The sequence below is a fragment of the Argiope bruennichi genome, chromosome 6, assembly GCF_947563725.1.
Source record: "Argiope bruennichi chromosome 6, qqArgBrue1.1, whole genome shotgun sequence".
Lineage (NCBI taxonomy): Eukaryota > Metazoa > Arthropoda > Arachnida > Araneae > Araneidae > Argiope > Argiope bruennichi.
The window spans coordinates 89,546,767-89,556,030 of record NC_079156.1 but is presented as its reverse complement, the minus strand read 5'-3'; the positions used below and the strand labels follow the sequence as shown (position 1 = coordinate 89,556,030).

The window sequence follows — 9,264 nt, the reverse complement described above, 5'->3', positions numbered from 1 at the left end:
TTCAAGAGTTTTCTTTCTGCTATTCTCCCATTAATGATCTGATATATATATATATGTATATAAAATCAGTAATTCCTTATAATTTTTTTTATGTTTGAAGTATTGCGCTTATCAATGCACGGATCCCTAGCCGACATACAGATTTGACACACATTTTTGGTTAGTTTGGTAATTTATGTTTTCTATTTAGGTGACATAAATTCCGTTTTGGATCGTCCCTCAGAATTTAGGTAAAAGTCAAATATCGTGGACAGAACATGAGCTGGTTTTGGAAAAAAGTTAATGGAAAAGGTGCTTGGAAACCTAAAACAGCTAAGGTACTCTTCAGGATTTCTTTTTGTTATTTTTTCTATTAAATTTCTCATTACTCTACTTTAAATACACTTTAGAAAGACTGTTTACTCTAAATAGTTCATTATCTGCATTATTCTAAACTATTATCCGTACATCATCAAGAGAAAAGCTGAAGAATCAGGTTTTGAACACAAAAGGCGAAACATTCTCCGTCACATTACGTGCTGTAAGATAACGAACACGCGCCTTCAAGCATTATTCCCCGTACTTCAAAACTACACGACAGTCGAAACGATTAATCCCAGTAGATTTAACCGACACGAAACTGATGTGTTGGATACTTCCTTCCCGAACCAATGAACTTTAAATCGACCATAAATGACCAAGTAAGAAATCGCTTACTTGTGAAAAGAGCAATGCTAACGGACATTCGACCATGCGATTTGGTATATCGTTGTATAATAAATTATTAAGCTGAGCTTATCTATATTTATATTATATTTCAAATATTGTTTATTAAAAGGATACAAAGCAATACATTTACGCACTTTTAGATTCTTACGGGTATGAAAAAGTAATTTGAAAACATTTTTCTCAAATTTAATTGTTGAATCCTTTCTTACTACCACTTTTATCTATAAAAAGACATCAATTTATACTTGCTCAGAATTGCAATGCTATAGCTGAGTGATCCGGTGCGCAAAACTAATAATTTATTATTATTAGTATACCAAACGGGTGTTTCAACAGGAGCACCCTTAATACTATCAGAAGTTAGAAATTTGTTCGATTTTTCTGTGATAACCATTGCGTTACTTAACGCTTTCGGTTTCGCTATGCCAATGTTTTATTTTCTCATTTCTGAAGTGACGAAATCTGCGAAAAAATTGCTAATACGATATCTTCGGAACGTTTGTGAATATAAATCCTATGACTGAAACTATGAAATGAATTGTTTTATTTATCTATACTTATAATAAAGCTCGATGTGTGTGTGTGTTGGCGCTCTACAGGACAGACCGTTCGATCAACAGCTACGAAATTTGGCACGTGTATACCTTGGAGGCTCGGAATGTGCACCTAGGGGTTATTTTTTCCAATTTTTAATTAAAATTATATATATTTAAAAAAATAAGCGAAATTTTAGCGTGTTTCTGCTATAACTTCCGAAAATAGTACCACACAAAAAAGATTTTTACATCAAGTTAAAGATCAAAATTTTATCTTTTAAATGATACCAATTTTTTTAACCTTAAAATTAAATTTCTATTTTTAATTAATTTTTAAATAAATAATTTAACTATATTTTTTAACAATTTTTTTCGTACAAAATAAAAATAAAATTTAAGCTACACGAGCACGTTTCGCATTCATGGGGAAAAAATTTTTCAAAGTGTTGCCATCACATCGATTAAAGCTCCATTTAAAAATAAATTAAATCTTTTTGGAAATGAAATCTGCAAAAATATGATTTTCGTCACGTGTCTGTAGGAAATAAAACAAATATGAAATATTATTTTTTTCTAAAAAATAAATTCAAGAAAAATTATTTTATGATCTTTTACACTATCTGTATTATTAATATAATAAATCAGTTTTATTTTAAGGCAAGTTTTGTTTAATATGAACAGAATATCCATTCAAATCAGGGCCACACTGCTAATTTGTAAACCTTTAATAATAGACACAGATCTGCTAAAATGGTCTAAATGGAAAATGGTTATATTTTATGTAACTTGATCCAATAAGTACTCTAATATATAACGAATTTTTGATTTTACATAAAGCTTCTGCTGTGGAAATCACGTTTAACAAAATGTTCTTGAAACACTAATATTTTAAATAAAGAATTAATTTCCAATCAACAAAATCAGTCACTATAACTGACTGATTTATAAAAATTTAAATATCACTATTCAAAAAAAAAAAAAAAAAAAAGGATAATTTTAAATTTTCCATCGATTGTTTTAAAGAAAATACGCCAATCAGCGCTCAGGTTTCTCAAGATTAATTGGCCTAAGATTATGAAAATGTTGAGTTTTTCTAAATTTTTAACATTTATCAGTTAATTTAACATAAATCAGAATTAATCGTGGAAAATGGAAACATTCATTCATTTATTTAAAATTTGGTGTGTCCAGAATATTTCTCAGAATATGATACCTTACTGCATAAAATTTAGACTTCATAATTTTTGAAATATATTTATAGGCCGGAACAAAATATTATTATTGATTTCATTTCAATACTTTTGAAAGCAAAACTAAAAACTGAATTTTATGCTGAATTTGAGAAATTTTTGTTGAATTATTCTTTGAGATATTACGCAAATTATGAAAAATATTTTGTAGTTCACATAAGACTTAAATACCGAACGATTCTGTTTGCAGTACTCATATTCAATAATAATAATAATAAATAAATAACAACAAAAATGATAAATAAAATAAAACGCTTGGTTTCATTTAAAAATATCTTTACATTAATTGCAATTTCAGCATTTCCACTTTAAATTAAAGTTGAAGTTTTACCGGAAATGAAAACAAATTAGCAAAATATATATAGTAAATTGAACGAAACGATCTAAACAACAGTATAAGTTTGGTATAACTATCAAAATTTGAAGATTAAAAATGATTTGTTTGAGAAGCTATTAAGAAACAAGTTACTTAAAATATTTAATTGAAAATTGTAGCGAGCGGTAATACTGGTGAACCGACTGGTCGCCAAAGGCGGCTAGTAGGATTATAAAATAAGACCATCATCAGTCAGAGTTTTCAAGTGAATTATTAGCCGATCTTCTAAAATTCTGTGCCTCGAAAGATACTTCCCCTAATCTATTTGACAAGTACAATGATGGCAATAAAGGGTACAAAGTTCTGTATTCTGTTGCTGGTCCCCAATAATTAAATAACGATTTGATTTATAAAAAATGAAATGAACTGATAATAAATAAAATGAATATATCAAATGAAATTTTTAATAAAGCTGGAACTTTTAGTTTAAAACGACGTAGTAAGAAAAGATTTTAAGACGTTCACCCACTTTTATATTAATTTTAAACTTTATTCTTTTAAATATAATTTTTCAAAAAGATTTTGTCATGGAAAATAGTAACTGTTATGCACAGTTGTAGATTTTCAAAACTAATTTGAGAATATTCTTTTCATATCCATCCGTTGAATCATTCGCCATCTAGGTAACAGTTTCAATAGCGATAAATACAATAATTTATACTTCTTTGGAAATACCAAATCTTTCTTTTCCGGAATAGCTGATACATGATCTTTGTTTGTATTGTAATAGCTAAAAGATTTAACTGAAGACTCGTAGAATATTCGGAAGTGATAAGGATGTCTCGATAATGATCTAAATTTGATATGACAACACATATGTTTTTTTAATTTTAAAACACATTTTCTCTGTTTTTTAAATTTTGCCTCGTTCCCATTTAACTTACAAAAACTGTATTATAAAACTGGAAAATCTATTTTTGAAAGTTAGGATGAACCATTTTTAACTGCGCTGAGATATGTGGGGGAGCCAGATCTCCCACCGATTTATGTACCTTCCAGGGTAGCGAGATCGAACCACCATTCCTGAAATATCTCATCCTCTTTTCGAAGAGAAACCCGGGGGAAATATTTCTCGATAAATTCAGCATTGTCAATTTACTATAGGTGCAGATTTCTTATTTCGCTATACGATGCACTATTCTGAATTTATAAGGTTTTCCTATCATACTGTAATTTTATTCCTCCTTAATGCATATGTCGTTTTGCGATTTTTTAAAAAAAAAAACTGTACGACAGCATGATGGTTGATAGTTTCTGCGGGTAAGTCTTTAAATTTTAAATTATTTAAAATGCATCATAACTGTTATGCGGGTTCTATTCTCAAAAGATAAACATAATCATTTTTGAATAACACGAGAGTATTAAAGCAAATGATTTCAATGAATTTAACAAGCGTACAGCGTTTATTGGTTTTCCTGAAATTTCCAAGACGTATTTCTGCTACTGGAGCAAATCAATTAAAGAATTCTCAATACTAAATTTAAAAAAAAAGAAATTGTAATGGGACTAACGCCTTTAGTTAAGAACTGAAAAATAAATTAATAATTCATTGCAATTCGCATACTGTTTCAGTCTGTAAAGGGTGCGTTGGAATAGTTATGAGGTTTAAACATTTATGCAATCCTTTAAGCTATGAGTCATATTTTATAAACTATTCGTGACACACTGCCTTTTAGAATGATAAAAATTTCTGTTTTCGTGGCTAAAAGTGGAAGAATTCCGATGCTTGTAATTATGTTTTTCTGAATAATTAAAAACATGCACGAGGAAACGATACGAGTTGATTGATGATTTTTTTTAAGAAGGTTGTTGAATGAAATAAGGTTAAATTTCAAATTAGACTATTTGGAACATCCCATTATATTTTGAATTATTTCTTGAACCTTTCTTATTTCTCCACTTGTTGTGTTAGAAGCCATCTGAATAAATTGAGCACAGTAAATTTTCTATACGAAAAGCCGTTCTGAATTCAAAGCGCTTGAAAAGACATTACACATCATCCTGCTTATTATCTGAGCTCATTACATATGAAGTCGTTAAGGGCGTCCTGTTTCAAATTAGAATTCTGTCAAACGGCATTCTGGTCGTTTGATGACATACATAAATCTTTAAAACGGGGGGAAAAAATTTAATGTACATCCAGTGGTGGTGTTGGCAAGGGGGTAAGGGAGACAATTGACCGCGCCATATCGCATGTTGCCCCCAGCCCCCCACCTCGGCGAGAGATTGAGAGTTTCATCTATAAAAGTCTTCCCCACTTCAGGATGGTGTGGCGAATTGTGCATTAACGAATATGATAATTTAAAATTCATCTTAAAGTTAAAATACTGTAATATACATTATCCAAATAAAATTTAAATTGACTAAAACTGGCTGTATGATCGACAAGACGACTGTTAAAAAAGATGTCACATTTTCCCGATAAATTTGACGGTTCGGTAAGAACTTTAATCGATAGCTGCCTTTGAAGTTTCGTCATCTTAACCGGAATCTATTCTCAAACGAGTAATAGGTTTCAAACTTCTGTGCGATGCGATTATCAATACAATTATTTCATTCCGATGAATTTAAAAAGTATAGAGCGCTTTCTATTGTATTTTCCTTTCAAGTGTTTTCTTTCTGCTATTCTCCCATTAATGATCTAATATATATATATGTATATAAAATCAGTAATTCCTTATAATTTTTTTATGTTTGAAGTATTGCGCTTATCAATGCACGGATCCCTAGCCGACATACAGATTTGACACACATTTTTGGTTAGTTTAGTAATTTATGTTTTCTATTTAGGTGACATAAATTCCGTTTTGGATCGTCCCTCAGAATTTAGGTAAAAGTCAAATATCGTGGACAGAACATGAGCTGGTTTTGGAAAAAAGTTAATGGAAAAGGTGCTTGGAAACCTAAAACAGCTAAGGTACTCTTCAGGATTTCTTTTTGTTATTTTTTCTATTAAATTTCTCATTACTCTACTTTAAATACACTTTAGAAAGACTGTTTACTCTAAATAGTTCATTATCTGCATTATTCTAAACTATTATCCGTACATCATCAAGAGAAAAGCTGAAGAATCAGGTTTTGAACACAAAAGGCGAAACATTCTCCGTCACATTACGTGCTGTAAGATAACGAACACGCGCCTTCAAGCATTATTCCCCGTACTTCAAAACTACACGACAGTCGAAACGATTAATCCCAGTAGATTTAACCGACACGAAACTGATGTGTTGGATACTTCCTTCCCGAACCAATGAACTTTAAATCGACCATAAATGACAAAGAAAGAAATCGCTTACTTGTGAAAAGAGCAATGCTAACGGACATTCGACCATGCGATTTGGTATACCGTTGTATAATAAATTATTAAGCTGAGCTTATCTATATTTATATAATATTTCAAATATTATTTATTAAAAGGATACAAAGCAATACATTTACGCACTTTTAGATTCTTACGGGTATGAAAAAGTAATTTGAAAACATTTTTCTCAATTTTAATTGTTGAATCCTTTCTTACTACCACTTTTATCTATAAAAAGACATCAATTTATACTTGCTCAGAATTGCAATGTTATAGCTGAGTGATCCGGTGCGCAAAACTAATAATTTGTTGTTAGTATGCCAAGCGGGTGTTTCAACAGGAGCAATGTTAATACTATCAGAAGTTAGAAATTTATTTGATTTTTCTGTGATAACCATTGCGTGTCTTAACGCTTTCGGTTTCGCTATGCCAACGTGTTATTTTCTCATTTCTGAAGTGACGAAATCTGCGAAAAAATTGTTAATACGATATCCTCGGAACGTTTGTGAATATAAATCCTATGACTAAAACTATGAAATGAATTTTTTTAGTTATAGGATTATAAAATAAGATCATCATCAGTCAGATTTTTCAAGTGAATTATTAGCCGATATTCTAAAATTCTGTGCCTCGAATGATACTTCCCCTAATCTATTTGACAAGTACAATGATGGTAATAAAGGGTACTAAGATCTGTATTCTGTTGCTGGTCTCCAATAATTAAATAACGATTTGATTTATAGAAAATGAAATGAACTGATAATAAATAAAATGAATATATATTAAATGAAATTTGTAATAAAGCTGGAACTTTTAGTTTAAAACGACGTAGTAAGAAAAGATTTTAAGACTTTCACCCACTTTTATATTAATTTTAAAATTTATTCTTTTAAATATAATTTTTCAAAAAGATTTTGTCATGGAAAATAGTAACTGTTATGCACAGTTGTAGATTTTCAAAACTAATTTGAGAATATTCTTTTCATATCCAAACGTTGAATCATTCGCCATCTAGGAAACAATTTCAATAGTGATAAATACCATAGTTTATATTTCTTTGGAAATGCCAAATCTTTCTTTTCTGGAATAGCTGATACATGATCTTTGTTTGTATTTTAATAGCCAAAAGATTTAACTGAAGACCCGTAGCTTATTCAGAAGTGACAAAGATGTCCGATAATGATATAAATTTGATATGACAACCCATCTTTATTTTTATTTTGAAACTTGGCCCAAATAACGATAACGTTACTATTAAAAACCAATAAATCCTCTACAAGAGCTCATGAGTATAAATCTTCAATCCATAATACATTTGAATCTTCACAGAAAGTGGGAATTTTTTCAAATCATTAATTGTTTTACCGTATAAAAGATAGAAACATTGCAAATAAGTGAAGAAAGGGAAAAAAAGTATCATACACAAAGAATCAATAATTTTATATAATTGAATGCAGTTATGCTTTCAAACACATTTCACAGAAATTAGATTTATTCATTTTATACTTCTTGATAGTATTTTAAATAATGTGTACATCTAGAAACAATCCATTTCTCTTTCTCTGAAAAATAACTAACTAGCACAGCATTTATTTAAAAGTTTCCGTTATGAAGTAGTTTCAAATGGTATTAGAAAATATCGCCCTGTAAACCTTGGTGGTAATGATGGACATGGTGTAATTACTAGTAAATGCTTTTATTTTTAGATTAATGGGTTTAAATATTTGCGCTGCTCATTTTTACTTGAAAACAAAAAATGCTGTTTTTTACGAATAGTTTTGAAGAAAAGACGTAATTGTGAAAAAAAATTTGTCAAACTAGCGAATGAAAAAAAAAATTGTAAAGCTTCTGAAAGCATCGGATAACATGGAATTTGTTAAAAATCTGTTCTCGACAATTACCCATGGCCTTTTACTGTAACCAACACACCTCCCGGTTTTATAGTGTTTTCTTTAGTTTGGAAATTTTGTTTTCCAGAATCAAGCAAGTTGCAATTTAAGCCTTGTTGATAACAGTATAATAGTTTTACTTTTTCGTATTCGAAGTATACAAAAAATGTTTCAAAAATGTTGAAACTTCGGAACTTTTTAAACTCTTCAATTCTTATATTTTGAACATAAGAATTGAAGAGTTTAAAAAATTCCCAAGTTTCATTCCTCCCCGAGTGCACAAAATGCATTTTCAGCAAATTTCGTTGTCTGTATGTGAAAAAAAAAAAAAAAAAAAAAAAAAAAAACTTAGAAAGACGCATAAGCCGGACGGATTTCTTAGCATGTATCTTTCATATTTACTTAACACCAAATTTGCAGATTTCTGACCCATTAGGAACATTATGAATTCTGAGCAAATCTATTGGCCCCACTGTTCTTGTACAAGGAAACTCGACCACTTCAAAATCTAAAAAGCTGAATGAATAAAAATTTAGTATGGATTTAGCATCTACAATGTAGATACTTATCAAATTTTGAATTATATCCGTCAAAGAGTTCACCGTATCTCAGCCTGTACTATTGCATTATATAAAGCGATATTTCATAAGCGAACAAATTAGATCAATGAAATTATCTACTTTATCTCCTTATACCCACTTTAGACCTATTATTTAATCTGATCGTTTTATACCTTTTAGAATTCTGAACTATTTTCAGTGCAGCTCCGTCTGAGAAGGAAGAGTTGACGACTTCGACCCCCTCCTCCCTTTTCTCCAAAATAGAAAACACTTACTATGGAGCATTTACAGCTATAAAATGACGAAGACTTGGACTGTGCTTGGACTTGTTACATATTTATATCATTATTTTCAAAATTTCAGTTTTACAATAAATGTGCTATTAGATTAGACGTGTGTTAAAAATGATTAATCCCAGTTGAATTAATCAACATGAAAATAGTTTCGAAGTGATGTGAACTTCGTTAACAAAGCCGTGATTTTTTTAATAGACCATAAAAAAGAAATCTCCCGTTTGTGGACAGAAAAATTTTGAAGTACATCGGAATATGTCATTCGGTATACCATAGTGCATTAAAGATTTCAGATTTATTCATAGATCTTTATATTGTCTTTAAAATTTAAATAATTAAAAGGTATAAAAT

At 29.9% G+C, this 9,264-nt stretch overlaps 1 long non-coding RNA gene across 1 annotated transcript; it reads left to right on the top strand.

Moving 5' to 3' along the window:
- Nucleotides 1-236: 236 nt before the first annotated feature.
- Nucleotides 237-9,010, top strand: LOC129973101 (uncharacterized). Its single transcript, XR_008784935.1, has 3 exons — nucleotides 237-317; nucleotides 5,661-5,787; nucleotides 8,801-9,010. It is a non-coding gene; the product is annotated as an uncharacterized LOC129973101 (long non-coding RNA).
- The last annotated feature ends 254 nt before the right edge of the window (nucleotides 9,011-9,264 follow it).